General features: G+C 37.9%; 1 protein-coding gene across 21 annotated transcripts in view; it reads left to right on the top strand.

Annotated features, from left to right (window-relative positions):
• The window catches only part of INPP4B (inositol polyphosphate-4-phosphatase type II B), a 988,233-nt gene that overhangs the window by 297,720 nt on the left and 669,110 nt on the right, over window positions 1-21,403 (top strand). For 3 of the 21 annotated variants that reach the window (XM_078366481.1, XM_078366482.1, XM_078366480.1), the window contains exon 1: window positions 4,342-4,497. The exons of the other annotated variants lie outside the window; for them this stretch is intronic. The gene's annotated coding sequence lies outside the window, so the exon portion shown is untranslated. Of the gene's footprint in view, window positions 1-4,341; window positions 4,498-21,403 lie in introns of those variants that run through there. 21 annotated transcript variants of the gene reach the window in all.

Consider the following 21,403-nt stretch of genomic DNA (forward strand, 5'->3'; position numbering starts at 1 on the left):
ATTCCTGAAGAGGGTATAGAAGAGGCAATTCCCATAATCCCTACAAATTTATCTAAGAAATAGACAAGATAGCAAAAGACAAAAGCCCAGTCTGAAAGGGATATTTTAATACAGAACGCCCCTAAGAGCTTGACACTTTTGGAATGAAGAGTCTGCTGTTTAAAATATTACATGTCTCAGACACCTCATCCTTTCAGACAGCCACCTGAGGTGAACCTGAAAATTTATACTCTCTGGATGGCGGAGACTGAGAGTTCCCCACTTAGTCACAAAGCCAGGCTCTCAAGGACATAGGCAAGAGGGAAAGCTCATCTGGTTTTTATTTCAAGGACCCCAGTAAAGTTTGTCTTAACAGACCCTGGTCGACTCACCCATTAAACTCACTAGTCTGTAGCTCAAACAGCAGGTGTATAGGGGTCCTAGGCCCAAGTTCTACGCTATAATACCCTTTTTTATAACAGAATCAAACAGATAAAAACAAAGAAAAACAACAACAACAAGAAGGCTATTTCTGAGAGCAAAGGGATCAAACAGTATGAATATTCATAACACAGAGTACCAAAAGTAAACCAGATCACTAAAGCTCAAGACTTGTCAAACAAATCCTTTTTTCCCATTAATCAGTCTTGCAGAGGAAACAAATGAGATTTTTACTGTCTACTCACCAGAGTGCTCAGAGAGAGAAAGGCCGGGAGCTTTCTCTTTCCGGGTGGGGGGGGAAGGGGTGTGGGGGCGGATGGGGGAGGGGTAGGGGACGGGGCGGGGCGGGGTCTGCGGGTAAGAAATTCTTACCCCTTTGCCCATAAAGCAGGTTCCTGGATTCGTTTCACTGTAGCTTCCGGGAGAGAAAAGCAGCATTGAGATTCTGCTCACAGGTGGAAGAGACTTGCCTTGTCTCAGATGAGACTTTATACTTGGACTTGGGACTTTTGACTTAATCCTGGATGAGTTAAGACTTTGAGGGACCATTGGGGAGGCATAACTGTAGTTTGCAATTTGAAAAGGACCTGAGATTGGGGTTGGTAGGGGCAGGGGCAGAATTGTTACTGGTGGAAGAACTTCGAGTTACCAGCGGCGTATCCATGCGGACTTGCAGCAACCACAGTCCTTGCCTCCTCAGAAGAAATAATTCGACTGAGGGGCATAAAATAGAAAAAGAGACCGAGGCAAGTTCCAGGGCAGGAGTGGCAGTTTGTTAAAAAGACTTTAGAACAGGTGGAAAAAAAAAACAACCCTTGGAAGATATGCAAATGAGCAAGTGAAGGTCAAAGAGAGGAAAAAAACAGGGTGTTTAACCTTGATTCTAGGACGTTATAGGCTGGCCTCTTTCCTGAGAGTCTTCCCTTAGGGTAGCGTTTCTGCACATGCAGTGCCTTTCCTACCCTTAAGAACTGAGCATGTGCAGTGCATTTTGGAAGCTGTACACATGCCTGTCTGAGGCTTTCTTCTTTTTCTGGTGGAGTGTACCCAGAAGGTTCTATTTACTTGACCATTCTGTCCTTAGTGTGCATGCCCAGACAGTTTTTTCTTTTTTCTTCTGGCATCTGCATTCAATCAAGGCTTAATGTTAATAGCTGTGGGTCATCAGGAAATGGCCTCTCCCTGGCCCCCTGGATGGGCTGCTGAATTATCATTTTTAGAGAGATAGTAGGCTAATTGTCAAATCATCATTTGATATTCCCAGTGGAGAGAGAGCCCTATCCTCCTCTGCTCATGCTATAAGAGCATGCTATAGTTTGGATGGTTGTTCTGGCCAAATCTCATGTTTAAATGCAGTCCTTGGTATTGGAGCTTGTGGCTGGTGGGAGGTGTTTGGATCGTGGGGGTAGGGTCCTCATAAATGGCTGGGGCTGTCCCCTTGGTGATACATGAACACTGACTCTGAGTTTACATGAGATTCTGTTTGTTTAAAGGAGTATGGCATCTCCCCTATGATGTTCTCTTGCTTGCTTATTTTACCGGAAAGGGGTCCTGATCCAGACTCCAAGAGAGGGTTCTTGGATCTCACTCAAGAAGGAATTCAGGGTGGTCCACAGGGCAAACTGAAGGGAAGTTCATTAAGAAAGGAATAAAAGAATGGCTACTCCATAGACAGAGCAGCCCTGAGGGCTGCTGGTTGCCCATTTTTATAGTTATTTCTTGACGATATGCTAAACGAGGGGTGGATTATTTATGCCTCCCCTTTTTAGATCATATAGGGTAACTTCCTCACATTGCCATGGCATTTGTAAACTGTCATGGTGCTGGTGGGAGTCTAGCAGTGAGGATGACCAGAGGTCACTTTCGTCAGCAATTTGTTTTTGGTGGGTTTTGGCTGGCATCTTTACTGCAAAGTGTTTTATCAGCAAGGTCTTATTACCTGTATTTTGTGCTGAACTCCTCTTTCATCCTGTGACTTAAAATGCCATAACCATCTAGGAAAGCAGCCCAATAGGTTTCAGCCTCATTTTACCCAGCTCCTATTTAAGATGGAGTTGCTCTGGTTCACAGGCATCTGACACTTCTGCTTTCACATGTGATGTGTTTGCTCTGCTTTCACCTTCTGGCATGATTGTAAGCTTCCTGAGACCTCCCTGGGAGCTAAGCAGATCCTAGCACCATGCTTTCTGTAATGCCTGCAGAATCATGAGCCAATTAAATCTCTTTTCTTTAAGTTACCCAGTCTCAGATATTTCTTTGTAGCAATGAAAGAATGATCTAATAAAGGGCCATAGGCTTTTGGTCCCCTAAAAGGTTGCTGAAAGATCACTGACCATCAGCAGATCTATTAATAGAAAAGGAATAGAAATTTATTTATTTAATAGGAAATATCCTTTCCACATTTAATAATTCTCTACATGAGAGCTTTCAGAATGAAGACCCAACTTCTCAGTGAGTTACAGAAAATTATGTATTATTGGGCCAGGCGCTGTGGCTCATACCTGTAATCCAGCAATTTGGGAAGCCAAGGATCACGAGGTCAAGAGATCAAGACCATCCTGGCCAACATGGTGAAACCCCGTCTCTACTAAAACACAAAATTAGCTGGGTGTGGTGGCGCACGCCTGTAGTCCCAGCTACTCGGGAGGCTGAGGCAGGAGAATTGCTTGAACCCGGGAGGCGAAGGTTGCAGTGAGCCAAGATCATGCCCCTGCACTCCAGCCTGGTGCCTGGCTATAGAGTGATACTCTTGCCTCAAAAAAAAAAAAAAGAAAAAGAAAAAAAAGAAAGAAAGAAATTTATGTATTATCTTGAGGTTACAGAAAGAATGAGAGTTTATATATTGGTAAAACAGATTTTGGGAGGAGGGGGAAGAGGAATCCTACTGAGGGCAATAATAATCACTAGGGAGAATAAATGATTGAATTGGTGAACAGAAATTGTAAATAGTTTTCTTTGAAATTTAAATGATCCTTAGAGACATTCATTATACTCATAAAAAGGTCTGTTCGTGTGTGATCACTTCTTTTTTACAGTCATCTTTTCTACAGTGAATCTTAAAATATTAGGGAGAGAAAGCAAACCTGTTGTTCTCCTTGGCAGGTCTGGATCTTAGGCCGATAACTCCAGTTTCTTTGGGAGAGATAGTTGTGAGGGAGGGAAGGCCAGGAGAACCTTGAAGCTTCTTCAGTTCAGCATGTCAAAATACCATATTTCCTGGGGTTAGTCTCTGAGCCCCGACAAAAGTTAATTTGATAACTTTAATTTTTATTTTGTTTTTTATAATTTTATTTTGTTTTTGGAGATGGGGGTCTCGCTTTGTTGCTCAGGCTAATCTGGAACTCCAGAGCTCAAGAGATCCTCCTGCCTAGGCCTCCTAAAGTACTAGAGTTATAGGCAGGAGCCACCCCATGTGGCCCGATTCGATATATTTAATCTGAAAAAGTTTTAGGGTAACTGTAAACTTTGTTGACAAATAGAAGGTAGAGAATTATTAAATGTGGAAAGGATATTTCCTGTGAATATTTTGTATTTTTTAACCTCAATATTTCTGCTCCAGTATTTTTTGTTTGCTTTGGTAATCTAAATAAGGCAGGTGAGTGAAGGAGCACAAGGAACTTCACCCCCAATTAATCTGCATTTTATCAGTTGACTTTTCAGTGAAACTTCAGAGGGCAAAGAGGAAGGGTCCCCTTGGCCCCTGCATGATAACTTAATCTGATTTGTGTCATCTGTGGCCTGTGGAAACAAACAGTCTTTAGTGGGACAGAGAAATAATTAACATCTTCCATAGGGTTTCTTTTCCCTGTGAAGACACAGTATGATTCTGATTTGGGAACATTCTGTAATTCTTTGATTTTAAATTGGAAGGGGAGTGTCTTAGTTTCTCTTATTTATCCTCCTCCTTTCAGAGGAGACAACAAGACCCAGAAAAGTGAAGAACCTGCCTGAACGTGATCGGTGGCAGAGTCAGACGTGGAACGCAAGCCTTTTGCTTGTCCTCCTACGTTTTTGATGCAGAGTTTTTATATAGCTCCTTAGCAGGAGGAAGGAACAGAAGGGGCCTTGCAATCCGAGGTGAGTGGTTTAGAAAGTTAATAGCAGTTGAGAAGGAACCATGTCACACACTCTGTTTCCTGTGCTACCCCCAGGAAATAGAAGAGTTTACTCAGTAATCAGAGAGAGTAAATGGAGGTTTTCTGAGTCAGGTAACCAGGATTCTGAGTTTGTGTTGTTTCTAAATCTGGGTTGTTGATGGAGAAGTAGGCTGGGTTTTATTAATACTTGCAAGACACAGGATACATTTTATTCAGTGGTTTTCTTTCCCTTGTTTGGTTTATATAAACGTACATCATGGTTTGACCTTACGAAAGTACAAGCTGAGGAGGACATTATTCATCAGGAAATGAATAAATTTTTTATTTTTTTGAAAAAACTCAAAAGCATTTTTTTTTATTTGCAGAATTTATTTTTCTAGTAGCATCTGTTTTTCAAACATAGGTCTAGGACTGTGTGGGTTCTGATAAGCAAAAATTTAACAACAACAAAAAAAATCTTTGCCCTTGTAGGCATTTTGGACCCACTGTTCTTGACTTCTTTTTCCAAAATGTTTCAATATCACATTCAAGTCTCAGTGTAAAAGGGACTATCATTTTCCTTTGAGTTTTTCACTGGGCTTTTAGAGTTTGATAGAAAACATGGTGATAGTTGCAGCTAAAGAGAATGCTGAGTTGAGAAGGAAAAGAGACACAATGCGGGGCTCAGATGCGCTTAGAGCTTCATGGTCTTGTGGGAATGGATTTAAACCAATGGTTCCCACTGAGTTCTTAGTGCCGTCAAATTCTACAGGTCAACTGGTCATCACAGGCTGGATCATATATTTTATGGGCACTCAGTATTATATTCAGAACTTGAAATAGCAGTGTGAAAAAGAGATAGTTGCCTTCTATAATCAGCTCCTGGGTATGCATTTCTAAAAATAGTTTTGAGGAACAAGGTCCTGGACTCTGTGGTTTGCAGTTTCTGGAGATGGGTGAGGAAGAAGATGCTGGGGTCCTCAGGACTTATTTCTAAACCTTTGCTGTGCTGCACAAAAAAAGGTTGATTTTAGTATTTGCTCGGATAGAAAAGTGGGTATTGGGAGCCATTTAAAAAGTCTAATGAAGTTGAAGGCACCAGGGGAGGTTCTCTTGGAGGAGTGGGAGGCAACCATTTACAATTTCTTCTCCGGTTCTTTTTGCCAGTTCTCCAGCAGTTCTCTGCAGGGGAGCCCAGGTTTCTTTCAAGATTGTTTCAATGTTAAATTGACACTAAATCAAGAGCACAGTAAGTCCCAACCTAGTCTTTTTAAGTGAAGAAAATTTTGAAGGCAGCCAGGGCTCCTGTGGGGAGCGATGCTGAATCAAGGAGACAGCAAATAAAACCACTGAAGAGGGTGGGAAACGGGAAGTAGAAATTAGAAGGCTTTTACATTTCTGTAAAAATATGTTATCTGTCCTCATATGTCTTTTTCTCACTGTATCTTCTAGTATTATTTTTTTATGCAGTGAAGAGCTTCCCTAGTCCGAAAGAACAAAGATTACTTTTAAAACATTTTTTCCAGCCTGTGTTCCTTTATCTACCTGCACAGTACCTTGTTGGCTCAAGCTCTCAGCCAGTGTCTTCGTGCTTTGCAACACACCTGAGTTATATATTCATGAATCAATAAAAGATGCCATATTGTATCTTAAAAGGATGATAAGGACAAGCCCGACCAAAATGATGAAAGCCCGTCCCCACTAAAAATACAAAAATTAGCTGGGTGTGGTGGTACGTGCCTGTAATCCCAGCTACTCAAGGAGACTGAGGCAGGAAAATCGCTTGAACCTGGAGGCAGAGGTTGCAGTGAGCCAAGATCGTGCCACTGCACTCCAACCTGGGCAACAGAGCGAGACTCCGCCTCAACAACAACAGAAAAAGAGAATGCTAAGAATCAGGTCCTGACTTGAAGTCATGGTGCTGATTAATGATGAATATATTTCTTTTTGGTAAAATAGAGCTAATCATATCATTCAGTTGCTTAATAAAACTCAAAAGCAATATACAGGACAGTGAATCACGGAAAAGATTATTAAATATATGTGTCACTTAATTTTGTTATGCAGATAATAGTTGCCATCTATCTATTTTGCAAGATAAGGAAAGTCCGTTTGACTTTTTAAATTGCACGAACCAGAACTTAGTACTTAGTGAAGAGCTTACTTTTATAGGAAAAGAGGAAAATAAATCTCATTTTAAAAAATAATTAGTCAGCTGAACATAAACATGTACATTTATGTACAGCAGAATTTGCTTAATCACAAATGTTCATCTCTAACAATTGTGAGATATTTTAATGCTTTATAGAGAGATGTATATTATGGGTCATTTTATACCATTCATTTAGGTTAAGAAGTTTCATATCACGAATCTGCAGAATTAATGTTGCTAGATAGAGAAATACCAGTAGCTCTTCCAATATTTGGGGGCTTTCTGTTTCAAAATGACTCCAAAACAAATTTTCAGAAACTCTGTTAAAAACATCATAACTTCTTGGTTTAAACTTAACAAAAAAGGTTATGGACAATTTAGCACTGCTTGTTTAAATCACTAGTTGAAAGTAACAGGTTGCAATTTCAAAAAATGTTATTTACTTCACAAATATTCGTTGTTTGCCAATGTGCTGAGACCTTCATGTGGTCCTGGGTGCTAGTCCATGCCAAACAAAAGTGTAAATTAATTGGTGAGAGAGACATTTTTCTTTGTAGCGGAGATACAAGGTGCAACAGGGATGTAAAGGTGGATCATTAGCCTCCTGAGGATGTAACACCCAATGGGTTATCCTTGCCTGCTGCCTAGACAGAGTTGATTTGTTAAGAGAGGGGAATTACAATAGAGAAAGAGTTTAGCCAGCTGTACAGGAGACCAGAATTTTATTATTACTCAAATCAGCCTCTCTGAAAACTAAGGGATAGGGGTTTTTAAGGATAATTTGGTGGGTAGAAAGTGGGGAGTGCTATTGGTCGGGTCAGAGATGAAATCATAAGGAGTCAAAAGCTGTCCTCTTGTGCTGAGTCAGTTTCTGGATGAGACCAGATAAGCCAGTTTATCGACCTGGGTCATGCCAGCTGATCCATTGAGTGCAGAGTCTCCAAAATATTTTAAGCACTGATACTAGATTTTACAACAGTGATGGTATCCCCAGGAACAATTTAGGGAGGTTCAGTATCTTGCAGCCTCCGGCTGTGTGACACCTAAACCATGATTTCTAATATTATGTTGAATTTGTTAGTCCTGCAAAGGCAGCATAATCCCAGGCAGGAAGGGGGCTTGTTTTGTGCGAGGGCTGTTACCATTTTTCTTTCAAAGTTCCTCCCAAAGTAAGTTCAGCATACGCCCAGGAATTAACAAGGACAGCTTGGTGGTTAGAAGCAAGAAGGTGTCAGTTACACCAGATCTCTTTCACCCTCACAGTTTTCTCGGTTATAATTTTTGCAAAGGTCATTTCAAAAAGGCTTCAGGATATGTAGGAAAAAGGAAAGGATATGAGGGGACTTTTGGTTGGGTCTTTTAAGACAAATGTTTTCCAGATAAAAGTATTATGGAAGGAATTTCAGAATAAGCAAATAACATGTGCAGAATGGTGAAGGCAGCAATCATCACTCATGATGTATCTGGGGGAACTGTACACAGTCCTGCAGTGTTTTCTGTTGAAAGTTTGCTCTCCTTCCAGTACCCGCAGAGAAACCAGATTTTCTTTATGTGTGAAAATAAACAACAAAATGGTCTTCAGTTAGCTATTAAAGAGGATGACTTCATATTTATCATGTAGTTGATTCTGGTGATGAAGTGAGTCTGGAAAATGTTATGAAGACAAAACTAAAATAATCATAATAGCGTTAGATTTTAAAAAGAGATGGTAGGGAAGGAGCAGTCACCTTCAGGGGAAGGCTGTGTGTGGCTTTGCTCTATCTAGAGACTGTGGGTCATGAGTGAATAAGTAGGGGGGATAGTGTTTTCAGGTGAGATTTGTGTTTCTTTCAAGGCAAAAACACGCAGAGTGAAGTTTGGTCCAGTGATGGTGGAACAAGGGTTTCACAGGACAGGGTGGAAAGGACTAAATGAAGAGAGAAACACACAAGGGATGGTACTGGGGACAAGGCCGAGATTGTATAGTGTCATCCTGGTGGCTTAGGTGATGCCAGAACCTGATAGGGATGGAAAGTTTGGATGTCGGGTAGGCATATGGTAGGAGAGTTTCACAACATCCACCCTGCTTAGAGTGTCTCAGCAGATGTCAACTGTATCACTCATAGTCACCAGGGCTGTGTCTTCTGTTCCTGGCAACTGAAGCTCTCCATGCCTCCCACTTACTTGCTCCTCCTGTCATCTCCCTGCCCAGCTTTGCCCTGCGGAACCCTCACAACTCACAGGATCTAGGCTATCTGGGCTAGCCCAAGGCTTCTGTTTTACCTCAAGGATTTTTTTTCCCCCCGAGGAAGGATAATTGAGAAAGAAAGAAAAAAATAGTAGCCTCACTATTCCTGCATCCTTTTTGCTTTGACCCCTAGAAAGTTTAAAGCCAAGTTTGTTTCCCAGCTCAACAATTCTATAAGAGCTTGTGTTTTGCATTTCTTTGTGCGAGTCCTAACCAGACCCTTATTTAGTTACCTATGATTATTTTTGCCTTTTTGAAAATTTTCTTATTGCTCAATTTTAAGCTTCGGTTTTGGAGTTATTTTTAAAAGCTCTGTGAAACAATTTTGGAATGTGTTGAAAATTAATAAGTGAGATAATCAAAAACCTTTCTAAGTTTATGAGTCCTTGGGTATAATTTTCCCAGTTCTCTCCTTTGGAACACATTCCTGATTCCTTGTCAGTGGATCAATTTCATATGCTCTTTAGTTTGGTGCTTTTTCTTAGTAGCTCTTAGCACCTACATAGCTTTCAATAAAAGTCCCCCATCTTACTAGAAACAAAGAAACTTTTTGTTTCTTTCCAGTTTTCTCAAGAATTCCCACAATTTTTTTTCTCCTGAAATTATCACTGTTTCCCATATACCAAAAAGAATACCTCACCACAAATCTGTTTTATTCCTAAGAATAAGTCTTGGTCTCTATCGCCTCTCTCCGGTGAAATTGACATTGCTCTTTTCATTTTTTCATGATTTGGATGGCCTGCTTTCTAATCTCTAGAGTGGAGGTAAAGGAAGCACAGAATCATCTCTCTGTAGGAGTTACTTTCTCTTAACAAAGGTTATTTTTCAAATTATAAGTAGCACATGAAATCCAGGAATAAGCAAGATTATAATTGAGAAATAAAGCTGTTTTCATGTATGTTATCTGATCAACGAAATGCATTTTGCACTATAGAAGCTCTACAGTATTTGAGGATGAAACTTTGTAGTGATAGTCAAGTTCCAAATGGTTAATAGAAAATGTCAAAGGTGTGACAATATTTTGAAGATCCTTGATCTTTCTTTTGTGTTAAAATGATGTGATGTGGTTATTGCCCTGTATTGTGTTTCATTACTCAATGGCTCTTTGGTGCTTTGACCTCATCTCTACCCCAGCCTCCATTAGGATTCCTGACCACTGATTGTCAGGACAGCACACGCAGAGCCAGCTAGACTCTTGGTCTGGCTCTGAACTTGGGCTTCTTCTTTTGGCTTTGATTCAACATGTCACCATATATTGCTTATTCGAATTGGCAGCAAAGGTTATTGGAATCAGCATTTCTCCCTAGTAAGGATTCTTAACCTACAGTTGAGTTTCTGGCTTTGTCATTCCCTGCTTCAGCTTGTCTTAACTTTCACTTTTTGTTATTTGAGGTCTTGACTATCAATCTGTATTGCTCTAGCACTTTGCATTCTAGATAATTTAACAAATTCTCATGGGTCATGTAGGGAGTAGAAAACACAGTCCTAGAGTCTTTGAAGGCTCTGCAGTCCAATTCCAACCTGGTTCATCTGGAAAATCTGGTCAACAAGCTGTACGGATTTTGGCACACTCACAATTCAAAATGTCTTCTGGGCTTTGTAACCTATGACTTATAGTTTGTTGTAAACATCAAAACTCTAGTTTTCTTGTTTTTTTTTTTCTTTGTTCTTTTTTTTGAGATGGAGTTTTGCTCTTGCTGCCCAGGCTGGAGTGCAATGGCACGATCTTGGCTCACCACAATCTATGCCTCCAGGGTTCAAGCAATTCTCCTGCCTCAGCCTCCTGAATAGCTGGGACTACAGGTGTGCACCACCACACCCATCTAATTTTTTTTTTTAAGTAGAGACGGGATTTCACCATGTTGACAAGGATGGTCTCGATCTCTTGACTTCATGTTCCGCCTGCCTTGCCTCCCAAAGTGCTGGGATTACAGGCGTGAGCCACAGTGCCTGGCTACTCTAGTTTTCCTAAATCAAATATTTATTTATAGCTCATGTACTTCATTTAACCAATCTTTTGATATTTATATAGCCATGTGTAATTTTTATAGACTTACCTATTTAAGTCAGTTGTCTTGACACATATTTTTAAAATGTTATGAAAAGAATGTGCACATAGAAAGCTATTTATTATATATATTTTGAGATAGGGTCTAACTCTGTCACCTAGGCTGGAATGCAGTAGTGGGATCACAGCTCACTGCAGCCTTGACTTCTCTGGCTCAGGTGATTTTCCTGCCTAAGCCTCCCAAAGTGCTGAGATTACAGGCATAAGCCAACATGACTGGCTGAAACCTATTTAATTTTAGACCAAGTATAATTGCTTTGGAAATGTAAAGGCTTTGTTTAGTAGTGAAACTCTTGACCACTTGTATTTTTAGAAATGACTGAAGATAGTATAATTTCAGCAGAATGAAAGTAGACCATATCAAAAAAAACTATACTGTGAAATTTGCACCATGGAAGTCACTAAAATATTGATTGTTTATACAGCACTTTTTTCACCACTGAATAGTCTTTGAAATATTACTCACTAAAAATGTCTCCCCAATGAAGGATTATTCTAAAGTGCAGTTGGCTTTTTTTCTCCTCTCTTCAGTCAAGGAGGATCTATAAAATAGTAAATATTCAAATGTTCTTCTTGTAAAGTACTATATATTTGCCTGTGTCAGGCAAGTATAGGACTCTGTTGGCAGAAGTCAGCTTCTGCTTATTAAGTAATATTGCTATGGCTTGTAAAATTGGGAAGAAGCATATCTGAAGCTGCAGTGTTCCTTTGATATATCACTGACTGTTATGCCTTTCAGAATTATTGAGGATGTACTTAAGTCTGAATCAGGGTATAATGTCAGAGAAAATAAATATCTACTTTTTGGCAGCAGTTTAAAATATATTGAATTTTAGAAATGTTCAAAGTCACACATATGTTCTTTGATTTATTCCTTTTTATTAATATATAACCAGCATGCAGTGTTCAAACTGACCTTTTGAGGTTTGGATTATCACTCTGGGTAGTTTTTTTGTAGTCTTATACCAATTTTGTCCAATTATAATTTTGCCAAGTAATTAATAATGTGTCTGTTTTTCTTATATAAGAACAATATCACCAAGACTTTTAATTAAATATATCTCAGCTCTTCATTTTAATCTGACATGTCTGTGGCTAAATATCAAGAATACCTTTTCAAAAATAATATCCCTGAATACTCAGAAAAAAATGCCATTAAATATTAATGGCATGTACTAAATTATAATTAAGTTATTGGCTTTTTTAAATTATTAAATTACATTTCGATCACCCTTCTAAATTCTCAGACCTTTCTCAGTTTTATGGCTGTTGAGCTATTTGGGAATTATTGATAGTGGAGTCCTTTTGCCTAAGTAGGAGTGGGTCTGAGGGAGAGAGGAGAAATTTTTATAGAAGACTTCCTTCATATCATTAACTCAGACTGACCTCCAGTTTGAGAATATTCTCATAATCATAGTTCTGCAAATAACCAAGCATGTGCTCTTGGACAAATTCTATGAGTCTTTTTGGCTTTCCTATATTGGGTCTCCACAAAGGGATCATATCCATGCAATCCCTTTTGGGAGTGCTATTCAGGAAGGTCCATATTGCATTCTAAGAATGTCTCATTTTGTATTGTTTCATAAAACCCACTAAAAATCTTGGCAAACCTATATACTGGGCAACCTTGTTGGCTGGCAGCAACTCTCTCACTTGCAAACATGATGATCACAAAAATTCCAAAGTTTTATTATTGCATACAAATTGGAGGAGTTTTGCAATGAACAAATTAACAAATCCAAGTTACAGCTTTCCAGACTTATTTCTTGTCTTTTCATCTCCATATATCCACTATGCTTTAGCCTCTCCAAATAACAGCTAGTCCTGAAACACACCATGCTCTCCTTTGCCTTTGTGTGTTTGCCTGGAATATCCCTACTTCCTGTGACTGTCTGATAACTATATACTCAGTTCTCCTGACTCAACTCAAACACCAGTTATTCTGTGAAGTTTCCTAAATTTCTCTCCCTTTCCCAAGCACAAAATAGTTTTGGTCTTACTTTTTTTTTTTTTTTTAAATCACCTTATACTTATACCTTTTGTAATATTTAGTAGATTGTATTAAGATTTACTGGCTTGTTCACACATGCGATTCATATATTCTCGGGTCTTTCCAGCCTAAAGAGTAAAATATAGGTTTATAATAACTGGACATAAAGTCATTGTCTGGATTCACCCCCAAGAGTTGGTAGTCATGAGGTTGTCTCACATGAAACCTATTAAGAAACTTAAGAAACCTGCGTGAGAAACTTAACCGGTTTCATGCGAAAACTCCATGACTACCAACTCTTGGCAATGAAACTAGTCCTCTGGCTTCCAAGTGATAGACAGTATTTTTCTCTTCTACAGTGTGTTTCTCTGATGGCCCTTGGAAGCCACTAAAGCCAGATAGTCTGTGCTGCATCTGTTTCCCTCCACATGGAAACCTGTCTGCTGTTCTGTTCAAATGGCCATGCTCATTTTGTACACCAGTGTCCTCCCATTGCCTGATGGGGAAAGTCCTTTCACTCTCTCTAGTACTATGTTTTGTTCCACTGTCACAAAAAGCCCATTTTGTGTTCTCAATACCTTACGGAAGCTTTTATAAAGCAACTGGTATTCTTCCTCTTCTGCCACAGAAATACAAATCACACTGAGAAAAGATATTCTTTTATTTCAAGGCGACAACATTTAATTACAGCGGCTTGCTTGTGTATCTAATATGCATGTACTGTCTTAAAGGAGACTTAGGAGTTCATGGGCAATATGACTAAAGAAGCAAAAAATGAAGAAGACAAGCTTTGACTGAGCTAATTTTTACTTACCTGGGAAATCATCTATCTCAAATCCTGAGAGACCAATATCTTTTTGAGACTGTCTATTCGGCACATATATATGGGTATGTGCATATACATGCTATATAATTGTTGCAATGCATTTACTCTATAATATTCTCCTTTACTGTTCCAAAAACTAAAGTAACATTTTTATACCTACCAATTGATATCTTATAGATTCCAAAGGTACTTTATATTAAGTATTTTTCATAAAATCAAATTTCTAAAACGGAATACTGTTCTTTTTGAGGATAAAATTCCAAATATCAATTCATTGTCTTTCTCTCAGAGTCCCATGATCAGAGTCCCTGGATGGAGGACATTTTTAACTTCACACATTAATACTCTGAGAGAATATTTTCTGCTCTGATGAAACAGAGAAAACCTTTCCTGCAAAAATATAATTATTATAGCCTTTTCATGAAACTGACACAATTTTAGGTATAAAATGTTATTGGTGAATTAGTAATGCTATTTTAATGAAAAGCATAATATAATAATTATTTTACCAGTGATGTAATTGAATTGCTTTAAAGGATATTATTGTATTTGCAATATGTTATAGAAATATCACTTCTTTTTCAGAGTTTTTTGATTGACATGAATGACAGTCTTCAAAAAAAGACAGGATAACACTTCAGATTTTTACAGAAAAGTCATTTCTTTTATAATATGTGTTCAAGGTTTGATTGAATAAGTATTGTTTTATAACTGAAAGGGAGAAGAGAAAAAGAGAGAGAGCGAGCGAGTAATTAAGATTCTTGCCAAGTAATCACATTAAATATTCTCTCTGGGGGGAAAAGTGTCAAAAAAAAAAAAAAAAACTAGAGAAATTGTGGAAATTGATAGAATAAATTAACTTCTGGTAAAATCATTTTTCCACATCATTAGAACATTCATTTTCAAGTGTCAGAAGCAGATGAAATAATTTTCCTACAGGTACTGCTTCAAGGATAAGGCACTCACAGAGCACTAGAACAATGAAGGATACACAACATCCCAAAGGTGTACATTAAGATTAAATTTGCACATTGAACAGAAAAAAAATTTGCACTTTAAGATTAAAACTTTGAGTTGTTTCTGCATGGATTTAAGATAATTATAGATGATGAAATATTGTAAAGCATAGACAGCAACATGTGCCAGCCATATTTGTTAAGATTGAATGTATGTGGAGCATTAAGATGCCATATGATACAATTTATTTATGTTGAATTTTAAGAAATTTCAAGGCAGATTATTAGAACATTAGGACAAGTCACCTGCTTTAGTTTTCTACTATTAACATTCCCATGATTGTTATTTGTTCTCGCTCATCATTAGCAACCTTCATTTCTCTGACATTTGCAGGCATCCTCTACCTTGAAAAACCTTTTGTTTTTTCTTTTTCTTTCTCTTTCTTCCTTCCCTTCCCCACTCACTCTCCCTCCCTCTTCTCTCTTGGCCCGTGTATGCACTCTCTCTCTCTCTCTCCATCTCCAGTTATCCAGATGTTTTCTTTAATGCCAAAATTAATGCAACTTTTAAATACATTCTTTCATTTTAAGCTTTAAACACCTGATATTGTAAGCCTTGTATTTCACTATTGAATTGTATTTAGAATTTTGTGAAGTCTAGTTCGGTACAGTGGGCTCTTCTGTGTTTAAGACCTTAAGTCCTTAAGTCCTGACATCTCCAGGTTAAGTGGAATCACTTGCTCTGAGCAGGATGCTTCTTTTTACTATGTGATCATAGGCCTATAATGGCTGTGCTAGGAAACAACATTGCCTTCAGTTTCATGGCTCATTAAAACACTACAGAGTTTCAAAAAAGGATGCTAATGTAAATATGTGTCTTAGACCATTTAAAGGGCCATGTAATTACAGTCAATCAGAAAGTTTATTATATACTGAGTAAAACTACAGGAAAGTGGGATTTTGTGCATGTAACCTGACATAACAGTGTTACTTACCTTATGTATAGACTTGAATGAAAACTAAACCACCCCAGCAGCCTTTTCATATAAATGGGTCTTGACAGGACTATTCTTGGCTCCTGAGAAGGGGTTTCCTCAAGAGAATTTACTAAAGGGGAAATAGTGTTTGGATTTTCTGACTTTCATGAATGTCTGCAAAAAGTGTCTGGCTTACTTTTACGTCATGGGTGTTCAAGTATTGTGGGCATTTGTAAAGCCCATCTACAGTGATGGCCATGGAAAGTGAACCAAGACTACCTAATCAGCTCTAGTTTGTCCTGGTGGTTCAAGAACCTAGTCCTAAGCTCAAAGCCAAAATGAGATGCTTGGGAGACAGAAATAGGAAGACAGTTGGTGGAGAGGACATTTTTAGTATTGGCAGCCTAACTGTAGAACTGTCTTTGGTGAACCAACATATCTCTAATAAAAATAATTAGTACAAAAGGTGCTTTTTAAAAAAGTGACCTCGACTTCTAAATAGCACACAGGTAATTTGTTAAATGAAGAGGCTTAAAATATGTACTTGCTGAAAATGGTTTCATGTCAAGTAGAAGCCTTCAATTCTAGAATTTTCCATCTTTTCATTTTTCATGGTTATTTAGAGACAAATAGCTATAAACAAAGATTCGGGTGTTTAGCAATGGATATTTTAGAGGGAGAAGTAAATGCCTTTTTAATTTGGAAGCAAAGTTAAAACAAATGATCATGTTAGCTGAAGTGCTTCCCTTGGGGGATATGATAGGTAAGAGTGGGCAATAGGATTTGGCATGGCGTAGGTAATTTTGGAATGCAGTGTAGCTAAGAAATATTTTGATCTGCTTTCCTATTGATTTATTGGCTGGGGTTCCTGGCACAAAATGAGGAACTCAAATTAATATAAATATGGGAAGTTTTAATATTTTATGCTAAAATGCCATTTTAAAATTAGTCTAAAAATAATCAAGTCTAGTTTGAATTCACTGGCTAAGATTTGTAACTAGATGCATGCACGGTGATGTTATAGCTCTAAATCAGAACCCAAAGTGGATGAAGGGTACAGCTAGCTAAAACCAGCCAGCTTGCCCACTGCTGAAAATAAAATGGAATAGATAGAAGAGAAGCCAGGTCTTCACCAAAAGTTACTATTTATTTCTAAATGTAATTGCTAACATCTCTAATGTCTAGATAATACTGTATGACATCTTTTTTTTTTTTTTAATGTTTTGACACAGAAAGTACTACTGAAGGGTATACAGCTCTGTCATTTCCCTCTTGCCTGACTGAAAGACATTTGTCTCTTGGTAAATGAGGGTGATCATTAGTATTTCCCAAGTAAGCATTGAATCTCATATAAATAACCTGAAAAATTACCCAATAGAGAGTACTCTCTGCTAGATAAGGGCTTGTCAACTTTTCATCTTACAGATCTTAATCCTTTGTATGGATTTGAGGTGTTGATGGTTCCACAGAACAGACTGCCTATGGTTAAATGCATGCCAATCACATGGGACCCCTGTAATGGTATTTATTTTAATTGGCACGTCTCAACCTTACTGCCCAACAACTACGTTGGAATACCTGTGTTACTACTGTAAAACAAAATTCAGAAGTAGCACGATCTACCTATACATAACTTACAAACTCTAGTGGTATAAACTGAACATTAAAAAGGAAATAAGCTATTATAAAATAATGTGCATAACAATAGGTAAATATCCATGCAAGACTTTACCAGAGAACAAACAAGTACCCTCACTATTTCCATTAAATTTTAGGGGACTGCACAGATCTCATTAGGATTCCTCCTTTGAAGAAAGTGTACTAAGTATCTTGTCAAGCTTTTGGGTTCTAGATAGATGTTTTCCTGACTTGCCAAAGGAGAAAGACCCTTTCTTTCAAAGAAGTCATATGCAGGTGTTTAATATATAAACCTATATAAAACAGATAAAAACCCTCCTGCACTTCCTGTAAGTTGTAATGACTTCTTTCTGAGAAATTTCTGGTCTAGGGGTCTAGATAGCTAATTGTGTCAGTGATATCTTGAGAGCTAAAAATAAGTTGAAGCAGATGAAAGGAAATCTGTTTTTATTAGTAAGGAAATGATGTTTTCTTAAACTTTCTTTTCCTTTTTACCTTAGAACAATAGAATAATTTCCCCAGTCTTACTACTGAAAAGGAGTTTTTTAAGAATTAGAGAAGATAAATTAATGTCTCTTGGAAAGATGATTCAGTAATGTTTTATATAATTAATTCTTTATTGCACAACTAAAGGAAAAAAAAAACCACTACAACAAATGGTTGAGTAGATAAGACATTCAACTTACTAAATGCACGAATGATGGTCTAACTTCAGATCAGCTACTCATGTTTAAAATGAAGCCATCTGAGGACAGTCTTTCTAGCATTCCTTCCAGTTCAAAATACAGATGAAAAATGTATCTTGTGAATGGATTCATGATACAAACAGTTTTTCTTTCACTAACCCCTTCTATATCCTCTTATGTTGAGTGTCAAATCTGTCTTCTAATTAGTCTTCTTTCCTGGAACAGTGTATCATATATGGAATCACAGTCTTTTAGAGCCAAAATAAACCTAAGGGACACCTAATGCAAAATCTAAGTTTTTTAAAATAAGTAAATGAGGCCAAGAGGTGCAAAGTGATTTTCCTAAGATCACACACACTCGGTTGTCTAATGAGAACAGAGTATGACATCATCTAATAAACCCCCTCCCTGGAGGAGCTTGAATATTTGTTACTACTCAAGTATTATCAGGAATCATGAAGTAAATATTTATTCTAGTGAAATAGAATTTGTTTTGTTAACTGGCAGGAACCAGGCTTGTTGCAGGACTAGAGGTCTGATGTGGTTGACCTTGCTGGACTGACTCAATTTGTATTATATCTCTGATGGCCAGTTATTAGGACTGTGGGTCTAATGTGGCAGCCTATCATCATAGTATTCTAATAAATAGTGTCATGACGGTCTACTTTCATGTTTGTATTTCTCTGAAAAGATAAATTTATAGTCACTATTAATTGGTCTCAACATGACAAGATTCTTTCCTCATATGCTCTACACCTTTAAGTGGCATATATTTTGAAAGTTTAATACCAAACTCAATGTAAACACTCATAGCTTTTGATCAGGAGTGAAAATCTTAAATAGCTGGGAAATGCTAAGACTGCATAGGCCTAGACTGTACCTCAGACTTACTCAGAGGGGAACTCTGGAGGTGGGATGCCTGCAGGTACACCTTCGGACAGAAGACCCAAGAAACAGATTCTCAGCAGATTTATGTTCAGTAGGTTTACTGGAAAATACTCTTGGAAACGATCCTGAATGAAAATGGGAGAAGCAGGTGGGCAGAGAGTGAAGTTGAACTGAAAAGTAATTGTAATAGAGGCCTCAGACAACCCATGGAGAGAGCCTTGGAAAGCCCCTGGAATGACTAACCCTTCAAACTGGTCCTGGGATCAGAGAAGGGACAGGGCTTAATCATTGGATGTAGACTTTTTCTGGGTGGAAATATAACTTGAAAGAGGCAGCTCCCATCTGCCATGTAGGTTGTGCCAAGAGAAAGATGCATCTATGAGCTATTAGCAGCCACCACTGCTGGCGGCTGGGGCAATGAGTTCCCGGGGCCTGAGAGGGTTATCTAGGTTCTGTACCGGGGTCCACCCAGATTCACTTGCTTTACATAGTAATTGACATCATCTAGGAATAGCTCTTTCTTGATTATGGTTAGTTTCTCTTCCTGGGGAAACATAAAAGAGGAAAGTTAGTCTGACCAACTTCAGTTCTGTGCATGCAGCAAAATGTGAGCCTGCAACTGATACTCAGGGTGTCCTTTACCTTCTACTCATTCTGCGTTACACTCACTCTAGGCTGGAGCCTCTACTTCAAGGCCTTACCTGGTGGACTGATCCAAATCCCTAAGGGGTCCGAGCCCCTGATTCCTACGCCCTTCTCAGGCCAGGGTATACTACTACACTTTGAGACCATTAACATAGGGTGGGAGAGTACAAAGAAATACCCAAGTGATCATCAGGTTGCAAATGTATTATTCTCTGCCTCAATCTTGTGGCAATCAGGGATGAATACATTACAAGAAGTGTGACTTTTTTTTTTGGTCTACTGGTTTATTGGCATGAAGAGCCCACAATGATTAGAAACATTCATAGGCTACTATATAATAGGACTTTCTCCCAACTTTATAAATTATACTATCTCTACTTTGAAAATAGATTCAATGCAATTTCAATCAATAGCAAAATGATTTTTAATAGAAATTGATAAGTTGATTTTAAAATCTGAAAAGTCAAAGGAACTAGAGTAGCCACAATATTTTATAAAGGAACAAGGTTAGAAAATTCATACTGTATGATTTTCAGACCTTGTATTAACTAGAGTAATTCAGTGAGTATGGTCTAGGAAAATGGCCAGAAAAGATTCGGAACTTCAGAAATAGGCTTACACATGGAGGGCTATGTGATGTTGGCAAGGATGCAAAAACAATTCATTGCAGAAAAGTTTGGTTTTTTGTTTTTGGTAACAAAAGATACTGGAAAAACTGGGTATCCATTTGTAAAATAATAAACTTCAACCTATATCTCACATAATATATAAGTATAGTCCTAAATACAAAATCTAAACCATAAAAGTTCCAGAGGAAAACATGGGAAAAGGCTTTGTGAATTTTGATTATGTAAAGATTTCCTTAGCTATGATATTTAAAACAAGATCCATAAAAAATTATAAATTAGACTATCAAATTTGTAGTATTCTGCTTCTTGAAAGACATTAAAGGAATTAAAAGGTGGGAAGAAAATATTTGCAAAACACATATCTGGTATAGAAATTGTGTCTAGAATAGATATATAACTTTCAAAATTAAGTAAGAAAACAAAATAACTGAATATAGAGCAAGATATTTAAAGAGATGCTTTGTCAAAGGAGATTATACAGATGGAAAATAAGTACACGAATAGATGCTCAACATCATTAGTCATGGGAGAAAAGCAAATTGAAACCACAAGTGGATACTACTAAATCAACTAATGTCTAAAACAAACATCACCAAGAAACCCTGCTGTGCCTACCAAGGACTGGCAAGGATTTAGAATAGCTGGAAGTCTCAAACATTGTTAGTGTGAATGCAGATGCAAGAGCCACCTTCAAACACAGTTGGGAAGGTAAACTTACACTTACCACATGACCCACCCATCTCTCTCCTAGGTATTCACTCAAAACAAATAAAAACGTATGTTCACACAGAAATACAGAAACACCTGTAAATGAATGTTTACAGTATCTTTATTCATATGGCCCAAAATGTCAACTATGCAAATGTGTTTCAACTGCTCAATTGATAAAAAAAAGTAGTACTTTCCAACAGTGGAATACTACTTAGCATAAAAAGGAATGAACTCCTGACATATTTAATAACATACAGTATGGGAAATTATAGAAATCATATTCAGAGAGTTACATGTTTTGTGATTCCATTCTGGAAAAGACAAAACCGTAGGACAGAAAACATATCAGTGGTTGCTAGTCATCGAGGATAGAGGAGGAGTTGACCTCAAAGGAGCATGAGGTAATATTCTGGGTTGATAGAATTGTTCTATACCTTAATTTAGTGGTTGTTATTTGATTAAATATACTTGACAAAGCTAGCTGAATTATATACTAAAAGGGTAAATTTTACTT

Source organism: Callithrix jacchus, chromosome 3 (assembly GCF_049354715.1).
Source record: "Callithrix jacchus isolate 240 chromosome 3, calJac240_pri, whole genome shotgun sequence".
Classification (NCBI taxonomy): domain Eukaryota; kingdom Metazoa; phylum Chordata; class Mammalia; order Primates; family Cebidae; genus Callithrix; species Callithrix jacchus.